Source organism: Apteryx rowi, unplaced genomic scaffold (assembly GCF_003343035.1).
Source record: "Apteryx rowi isolate R43461 unplaced genomic scaffold, aptRow1 scaffold_170, whole genome shotgun sequence".
In the NCBI taxonomy this organism is placed as follows: Eukaryota; Metazoa; Chordata; class Aves; order Apterygiformes; family Apterygidae; genus Apteryx; species Apteryx rowi.
In genome coordinates this window covers 839375-848008 of record NW_020447975.1, presented here as the reverse complement: position 1 = coordinate 848008, position 8634 = coordinate 839375, and positions in this window count along the sequence as shown.

Genomic DNA, 8634 nt, shown 5'->3' with positions numbered 1-8634 from the left:
TTCACAGGATGATTTCTCAGCGCTACTGAAGTCTGGTCATTTGGTGTGACCTGAAAGTGAAGGGCTCCCTGCTTTCACTGTTAGCTTAACTGGTTTTTGTTAGTTGGCTTACCTGTTCACATCTGTGGGACGCAGAAATGGGAAAGGCTATAAGTGAGACTTCACGATATTTGAACAATGAGCAGAATAGTGGTTTCTTCCTTGGAACTCTGAACAATTTACAGGAGCTGCTTGTTCTTTTTGTTCTGAGTCAGTATGCAAAAGCTCTCTCTGGGTATTCTTGGAAATCTCAAATTTGACCTTGGTGGAGGGGGTGGGGAGGGAAGTACTGACATTTGGGGTTTTTCTGAAAAGTAACTGCCACTTAGGTAGAACTGTTTCATGATTTGATGTGTCTAAACACTTGCTAGGCTGGTAGATATGTTTTGCCAACTTTAGTCTGTTAATCTATAGGGTATCTTGAAGTGGCTTTCACTGATGACTTTCTGATAACTTTATTCTCAGCTGTATTATACGTCTTATCTCCAGCTATGCTTTCTACTGCAGAGTGAGGCTAATTATTTAAAAGCTTTTTGGATGATATTTCCTATCCTCTTGTATTTTTTAGTAGGCAAAGTAATTTCTTTCTGTTAGCGTTTCTCTTTTGTCATCCTCTTTAAAAAGAGACTAACATGCTACTTAAGCACCAGCTTGAAACTTCAAGAGCAAGCTGCTAGCTGAAAACATTTACTGCTCTTCCCACTCCTTGACCCGTGTCAGAACAGCTATCTGGAGACGCCTAGGTTGTACATTTAAGTTCCTTATTGTGGTGCTGTTGTGGGAAGACTTAATTGTTGTAACTGTTGTTCCAGCCACCGAATCAAAGTAGCACAAGTCTGAGGTTCCTCACCATGTTCAGTGACTTCAGGCAAGACCACTTATGCAACCTGAATCTGATGTCATGTTACTAGAAGCGTGAATATGATTACTGGCTTAATCCGCTGCAGTATGTATGTGTATATACGTATGCACGTGTGTATTTTTTTAAAGGCATGATTCCAGTTTTTGGAACATCTATTGGTAGCTGGGGTGAAGTGTGTATTTAAAAAAAAAAACTTTCTGTAATATTCCCCTAATATTGCATGTTACTAGATGCTAAACAGTTAATTAAGCTGAAAGTTGGTACTTGTCTGAAATAGTATTAATAATTGCAACAGTGTTCCTACAGGCTTTCTGATAACCTGCACCAAACTAGGTTGCTTTTCACTATTTAATTAGGACAATTGATCATCATCAGAATACAGGATCTGATAAATCCGTGTGCATGTCTAATTGGCTGTTATGTATGCTGAGAGTTTCAGAGCACTCTGCCCATTTTTCTGTCCCCAGAACATCATGCTAAACTCACTTGATCTGGAATTCAATGTTTCTTTATTGAACAGAGTTTCCTTTTGTGTTGAACCATGCCACGTTTGTTGTAGTGGCATTTCTGCTTGGGCATGGATTTTTTTTTTTTCCTCAGTTCTTCATCCTCCAAAGAATCAATGGAGCAGAAATTAAAACTGTGCATCTTCTGTAGTAACGTATCAGTTGCACATCAGAAAGTAGCTTCCTTCTGGAGGAGTAGTTCTGCAGAGTTTCTGCCAGTTTGGTATGAATTTGGTGTTCTTAGTTGCAGTTACTCTACCCCATGCATAACAGTTCTTAACAGCAGGATTGTACTTGGATGCAGTAGTTGTCTGGGAGGAAAGACTTACTTTAGAAATGAATGCAAGATAAAAAAAAAAAAGTGTCATAGAAATTGAGAGGCTAAACCTGAATTTCCTTGTGAACACTGTAATTCAATATTGTTATACATGCTTGCTCAGATTTTTTTGTTACCTTGTTATTGGTGATGCTATAAAGTCACAGCAAGCAAGAAAATAAGCTTATGTTTTGAGTTTTAATAGGTGTGGGTTGCTTAAATACTGTACCAATGGGGAGATCTTTAGGCTCAAACTGAACAAGTCTCTTGGTAATGCTATAGCTGAGGTTTTTGGCTTGATTGACTCATGAAGGTGAAGGTAAAATCTGGGCTGTCTGTTCCCCAGTGAAGCTCCCATGACAGCAATAATCCATGTGTTCATTATAATCAAGCGTGAGGTATCACCTGTGTAGTGAAGGAGGCTTTCCATATTTATGCATTCATGGACAAACATTGATGATAAATGAAAGGAAAAAAAATGGGAGGTCACAAAAAGTCAGATGTAAATGAAGTGTATCTAAAAGGCTTGGGGGATGCTTCGCAGGAGATGTATGCATTGAGATCTGTTCCATGACATAGTAATGCAACATCAGTAAGTTAATGCAGCTTATAATTGATAGTTGGCACAATGTTGCTGTTAGATAATAGACCTTTTTAAAGTGGATATGTGACTTTTTTTTTGGGGTAGCTGACTTGGAAATATCTCTGAATTCTGGAAAGTTTATAGAGATTGTGGCTTGCTTAATCTAATGCTTGTATTGCTCTGCCAACTCAGAAAATTAACTTCTAATAGAAAAAACATACATATAATTCAGTCACAGCTATTAGGTTAGATGGATTTTACATTAAGTGAAAAAGATGTTGAGCATTTAAGGGCCATTAAACTGTGAAGCTTTTTTATTGTTGGACTTGCAGATCTTCAAGCCAGCACTGCACTGTGAAGAATATTTATTTTTACATTTACAGAGTGTATTAGTTGATGGGAAAGGCATACATCTTAAAGGAAGATAGGACACAAAGTTTTTTTTACCACATTGTGAATAGCTAGTTTTATTTCATAATAATTACTTTAACACTTCATTAAATGTTGGGTTTTCTTTCATGCTCTTAGAATACAGTGGAGATGACTTAAAACTATTTGCAGGGTATCAAGTTGGAATGTTATAATCTAATGGCAGTATTTCAAAGTAAGGCAGGGTCTTTTTAATGGCTCCTAGTGTGTTGAGGGTCAAGTGTAGCATGAGAATATTTTAGGTGTAGTGACACTTCTAGCTGGGGCCTTGTCTTGCCTTACTACTTGCTGGAGTTTAAATATTATAAGATATTGCACTGTGTACCCATATTCAAGCTCACAAATGATGAGCATAGATCAAGTAAAGCCGTAGTGTGACCTGGTTGTGACAGACTTGAACAAACAGTTCTTTGTCTTCAGGCAACCCTGGAGAACACTTGTGCCTTTGGTAAAAACTCTTTTTCTATAAAAATCACTGCTATGAAAAAGCTGACTTTTCTGACCCTTCAGATATATTCTAACTTGCAAGTTCCTCTACAAGTGATGAAGGATTGTTTTGAGGGAAGCAAGAAAAGGAGAGGTGAAAGAAAATGGTCCTTCTGTCAATAAGAAGGAATTCCCTAGGAAAAAATGGGAAGAGAAACTCCAGAAGAATGTGCCAGTTGTGGGATACTGGAATTTGAAACCCTTCAAGAACATGAAAATGGCTACAGCTTCAGGCAAACAAAAGCTTCTTTTTTGTGTTTAGGAAGCCAAGGAATTATAAGAAATAGTACTTGCTGCCAGCAAGAAGAACAGGCAGATTTTTAAAACAAGAAGATTGAGAAATACTTATTTAATACTATGGGCCTGACTTGAAATTGTGAAACTGGAAAATGTTCTAGCTGGTGAGCTATTATAGGAAAATACTAGAAATGACAAAAATGAGTGGTGAGGCATGATATTAAAGCTACCAGTGGATGGCTTGAAATTGGAGAGGACGTTATTCTCTAGGCTTGAAAGCTACAGCAAGGACAGGGCTGACTGTGGGTGGGCTCATGTGAGTTGTTTCACATTCTGAAAAGCTTGAGTTTTAGCTTGAGAGTAAACTAAGTGACAGCAGGCCTTTCTTTCTCTGTTTCTGGGCGGTCTCTGCTGTGAGGTGAATGCCTGAAGATGCAGGCTGCCATTGGCAGTGCCTGGGTTGGGGGTACTGAAGACCTGTCGAGTACGTTCAAGGATCTGGCATCCCGCATCTCTCGGAGGATGCGGTGTTGGTGGCTTGTGTGATGGGGAAAGGAAGCATTGCTATTAGTGTGGGAAAGCTGGAAAAGCGTGGAAATTCTCAACTGAATCTTACGGAGAAACACACCCGGGGTAACGTGAAGAAATAATGAAGTCTTCTGTTTCTTTTCGTAAGAAATGGAAGTGCATATACTTCTTGCCTCTTACAATAGTTGCATATTTCAAATACAAAGTGAAAATTGGTCCAGAATATTGTGCTTTCCCTCAGAGGGGACTGCTGAAAGGATACTAATGCTAGTATTTGACATTGAATGGAAACAGCTAGAAAACAAATCAGTCTGCAATCTTGCAGTGCACTTGGCTGAGGCAGAAGCCTGGCGGGCTGAATTGCTTGGAGATGCATTCTTTACTGGTCTTGGTGCTTGATGAAGCCCAGACCTCTCCTATCTGACAGCAGTTTTGTGTCCCAGTGTGCAAATTGCCTCACATCCACTAATTCATCTTGCAGCAGTGTGTTGCCCACACCTTTTAATGGGGAGAAGTTTGAAGAACAGATTATGGTTTGAGAGGGGGGGAAGAAAGCATACTGACAAGGAGGGAACTGTCTGATCTCGTATACCCTTAATGAGACCATATATCTAGGAGAGCAATTAGTTGCTGCTGGATGGACAAGAAACTGAGCTTTTGCAGTGGGTTGTAAGAGGAAGTGTTTGGCTGCAGAAGTACAAAATTAAAGATAATGGATGCAAGAACATAAACGCTGATTTTACAGGAGCTAGGAACTGCAACATCAGCTTCAGTAGGGCTAGGTTTTTCAGATGGTGATGTATTTATGTTGTGTTCTGCCTAGTAAAATTTTGAAGACCTTGTCTACTTGTTAGGGCTCCTGGGCTATTAGCAGTTTGCTTTCATCTGAAGCTTCAACAGAATTGTCAGATTCCTGTAAATCCAAATAAACAATGACAGCCTGTACATGTCTCGGCTCTGGAGTCTGACATGCTCTGAAGTTGTTGGACTTTCTCTGGAGTTCCTCTCTTGGTACCTTCTGCACCTACAAGGCAGGGGAGTGATGCCCCCACCATCATGTGGAAAACATGGGACCCCTGGTATTCGTGCGTAGTTCTGTGCGAGAAACCTGAGGCAGAAATACAGTAACCCTATCCCAGCAGCTTATTCCAGCTTCTGGCAGTTAAGGGTCTTTTTCTTGCTAAAAGTAAAGAAAATTAATGAGACACTTAAGTAATGGTGTGCTGTGATGTTGGAGTGTGTTGGGTGGTGCGTGTGTGGTGTGGTGTGGTTTTTTTTTTTGTTTTTTTTTTTTTTTGTAAAATGGAAGAACTTGCAGGTGGTCAGGGTGGGGGAGAGCAGGGTCTGAGAAAACAGTAAGGGTTCTCTTAGGATTTCAGATTTGCCTGGGGAGGGGGGTGAAAGTACAAAAATGCATAAATTCATTTGGGCAGCTTTGAAGGATCCTGGCAGGAGGCTTTTGCTGGTTTTCTCCTCTGAATGAGAATATGAAAAAAGACTACTTGAGGGGAAAGGAGGGTACAGTTTGCCCTTGGACAGGAGAGGGGGCTCTTGAAACTACCTGATCATCCCCTGTGTCTTGATGGCAAGAGGGTGAGAGCTGCTGGTGGGTGGAAGGATGGACAATTGCTCCCCCCTCTGAGAGGAGCCTTGAGGAAGGAGGACAAGTTTGCTGCTGTAGGCCTTCTGCTTAAAGACTTGCCCAACTGAGAGGCTGAGGACTTGCTGATCAGATTGATCTGATTTCCCCGTCTGCTCTTCTGGTTTGTCTGAGGGGGAGCAGGTGCCCTGCCTGTCCCGGGAGCCCCAGACCGTGCGCCAGCAGAGGTGGGTGACCTTGGGTGCTGGAGGCAGGGTCCTGGCAGGCACCGGGCAGCATTGCAAAGGCTGACCCTTCCCAGGAAGGCTGCAGCTTCAGAAGAGCCTCAGAATGACTGTGAAAGGCTCTTCTGTTTGCAATGCAGAACAAAAGAGCTTTCACCTTTTTATTTCTTAGCATTTGACTTTTACATGTTGCTATGGGGAGTGGTGGTAGGAAAGACTGTGCTTCACCTGTGGCTGGTCAAGGCTGTGCCACCCTGTGAATAGGCTGAACTGGGGCATCGGACAGGCTTGTTCTGCAGGTGACAGAGGCTCGGTCCTGGAGGGGAAGTACTGTGCATTGCTCAGGAGTTGCTGTGCAAGGGATGTTGGAGCGGAGGGCTAGGGGAGGGGAGGAGGGTGTGTGACACTGCATGGGAGCTCTCCAGCTGGGTGTTTAATTTCACTGCAAATGCTACACAATACTTAATCTGCTTATTATCTCGAGCTGTTCTAGGGCAAAGAAGTCTGGGGATAAGGAAGGAGAAAGTTATAGCTTTAAAATGATTGGTGCTTCTACTGATCACCAGCTGCAGATTACTCTTGTTCCACTTGATAGATTCTTCCTTTGAAGCTCAGTCAAGGATGTATGCAGGCCTTCAGTGCCATCCTTGCCAGAAATGTGACCTTGACAGCCTAAGTGACGTTACTGGGGGCAAGCACTTCCCCCCCCCCCCCCCCCCCCCCCCCCCCCCCCCCCCCCCCCCCCCCCCCCCCCCCCAAATCCACACACCTCCCTCGCAGAACATTCCACTGGCTGATGGCTTCCTTCTGGCTTTCTGTAGAGCATGTGATTTAAAAACTCAGGTCACCTTTGCAGTATCTCAAATGCAATTGATGGGGAATCCAGGGACACATTTTAAAGTAAATTACATGGAACAAATAAACCAATCTGCTTGCAAAGTGCTCTTGTGCCTTTGAAAACRCTGGTGTGACTAGCTGCAGGGTTTTTATTTTTTTAAGGGTATTTTTATTCACTCTAATTGAGTTGACCTTAAGCAAACAAACAAAAAAACCCTCAGTGATGTGGGTGTCAGTTTAGATGTCTACTTTTAGTCTATGCCAGCCTGCTCAAAGAGCCACAGTAGTAAGGACATTGCAATTGCTTTCTTGGAAAAGGCTGTCTGCTGTAACCCAGGATCTGAATGCCGGTGGCAGCTAGTACCTACTGGCACACAACTATGTTGTTGTGCGTTTGGTGAAGAGCAAGGAAGGGAAAGTCTCTTTAGGGCCACTTCTGGCAATTGTCCCTTTGCTAGCCTGGAAGGGAGGAAAGCCTATGAGAGGTGTTCTGCTCGGGGCACCCTGATCTGCTGTCTTATGTYGTCCTACCTCTTAAATCTAACAAAGCTCTTAGCCCCCTTGTTCTGGGGCAGAGCGTTCYGCTGCTCAGTAATGCACGTGCTCGTTACTGAATCCTCCTGGGATTAGCAAAATTCATGGCGATAGCTTTGTGCTGTAGGCCGTGTTCCCAGTGTTTCAGGCTGTGGGTTAGTGATCATTAACGCTGTGTCTGTGTGCCATCAGATCACCTGGCAGTACAAATTTGTCTAGCTCAAGCATGATACTGTGATCATATTTGTCAGATTAGCTAGGACAGGCAGTACTGAGCTTGTGCTGGCTTTGTGGTTTCTGTGCCAGCTGTGGGATAASAGATGGTGCCTGCTCTGGCATAACCTCTTCTCTGCAATCAGATCAAGTTAGGCTGAGGACAGAGGTTACCTGATCTGGCGCAGAGCCTGCCAGGGCAAAGTTAATGTGCCAATGCTTTTGGAATGCGTTTGAACTGGCTCAGGGAGCTTATACTGGATCAGCACTTTGGGGCTATGTGCTTATGACGTGTTTCCATCCCTTATCAGGCACCTCAGAACTAAAGCTGTTAAGAGGGTCTCCAGTGCAGCCCATCTCTGGCTGGTGTTGCACGCTGGTTTTATTCCTCTTTTCCTGGAGCTGAGTTGGAGATGGCATTTCCCATCACCACAGATCTGGCTTGCTGTTGCTTTTCCATACTGCTGTTTGTGAGCAAGTGCTGCTGAGCCAAGTAGTTTCTGTAGGACATGGCAAAAGCCAATCTGACCACATGATTATTCGGATGAGATTTCTGTATGCTAATGGAGAATTAGGTTCTCAGCTCAGTCGCTGGGAACAGGAGGAGGCTAGGGAGAGAGAGGGCAAGGCTGTACAGTTTTCTAGGTAAAACAAAGGACCAAAAAGGGCTCTAGACCCTGGCTGGCAACCTTCCTGCTATTCCAGCAGGTGAGTGCTGGACCAGGGAGGGAGAGGTAAGGCATCTTGCTTGCCGTGTCAAGGTTCCTATCACACATCTCTGAAAGGTGCATATGTTCCCTTGTTCATTTTGAATACAGTTCACTGAAATGTACTTACGCAGATCCTGCCCTCGGCGTCCAGTGGAGACATTGTCCTGCCAACGTTTTGCCCTGTGGCTCTGAGGTTACCTCTGCCTGCGGGACAGCTTTATGTCRGCTGTATTTCCTAACCGACGTCATTCATGCTGCACTGTTTGGCAAGTCATAAAGAAAAAAGTTTCATGGGGGAAGGAGAGAACTGGCAGGAGAAGACTTTAGCTCTCCCCTTGATGCTTGCACAGGGATATGTGTTTTTGTATCTTCTAGTGTAATCCCACCTCAAGCAGGAGATGTTTTGGTACTTCTGTTTAAGTAAAGATCCCTGGGAGAAGCTGAAAGTGTTGCAGATAGTAGGTTTTTTTTTTTCCCCTCCCTGGTTTGCAGAAAGTAAAACTTGGTCTGTGCTCCTTTGGAACAGTTTA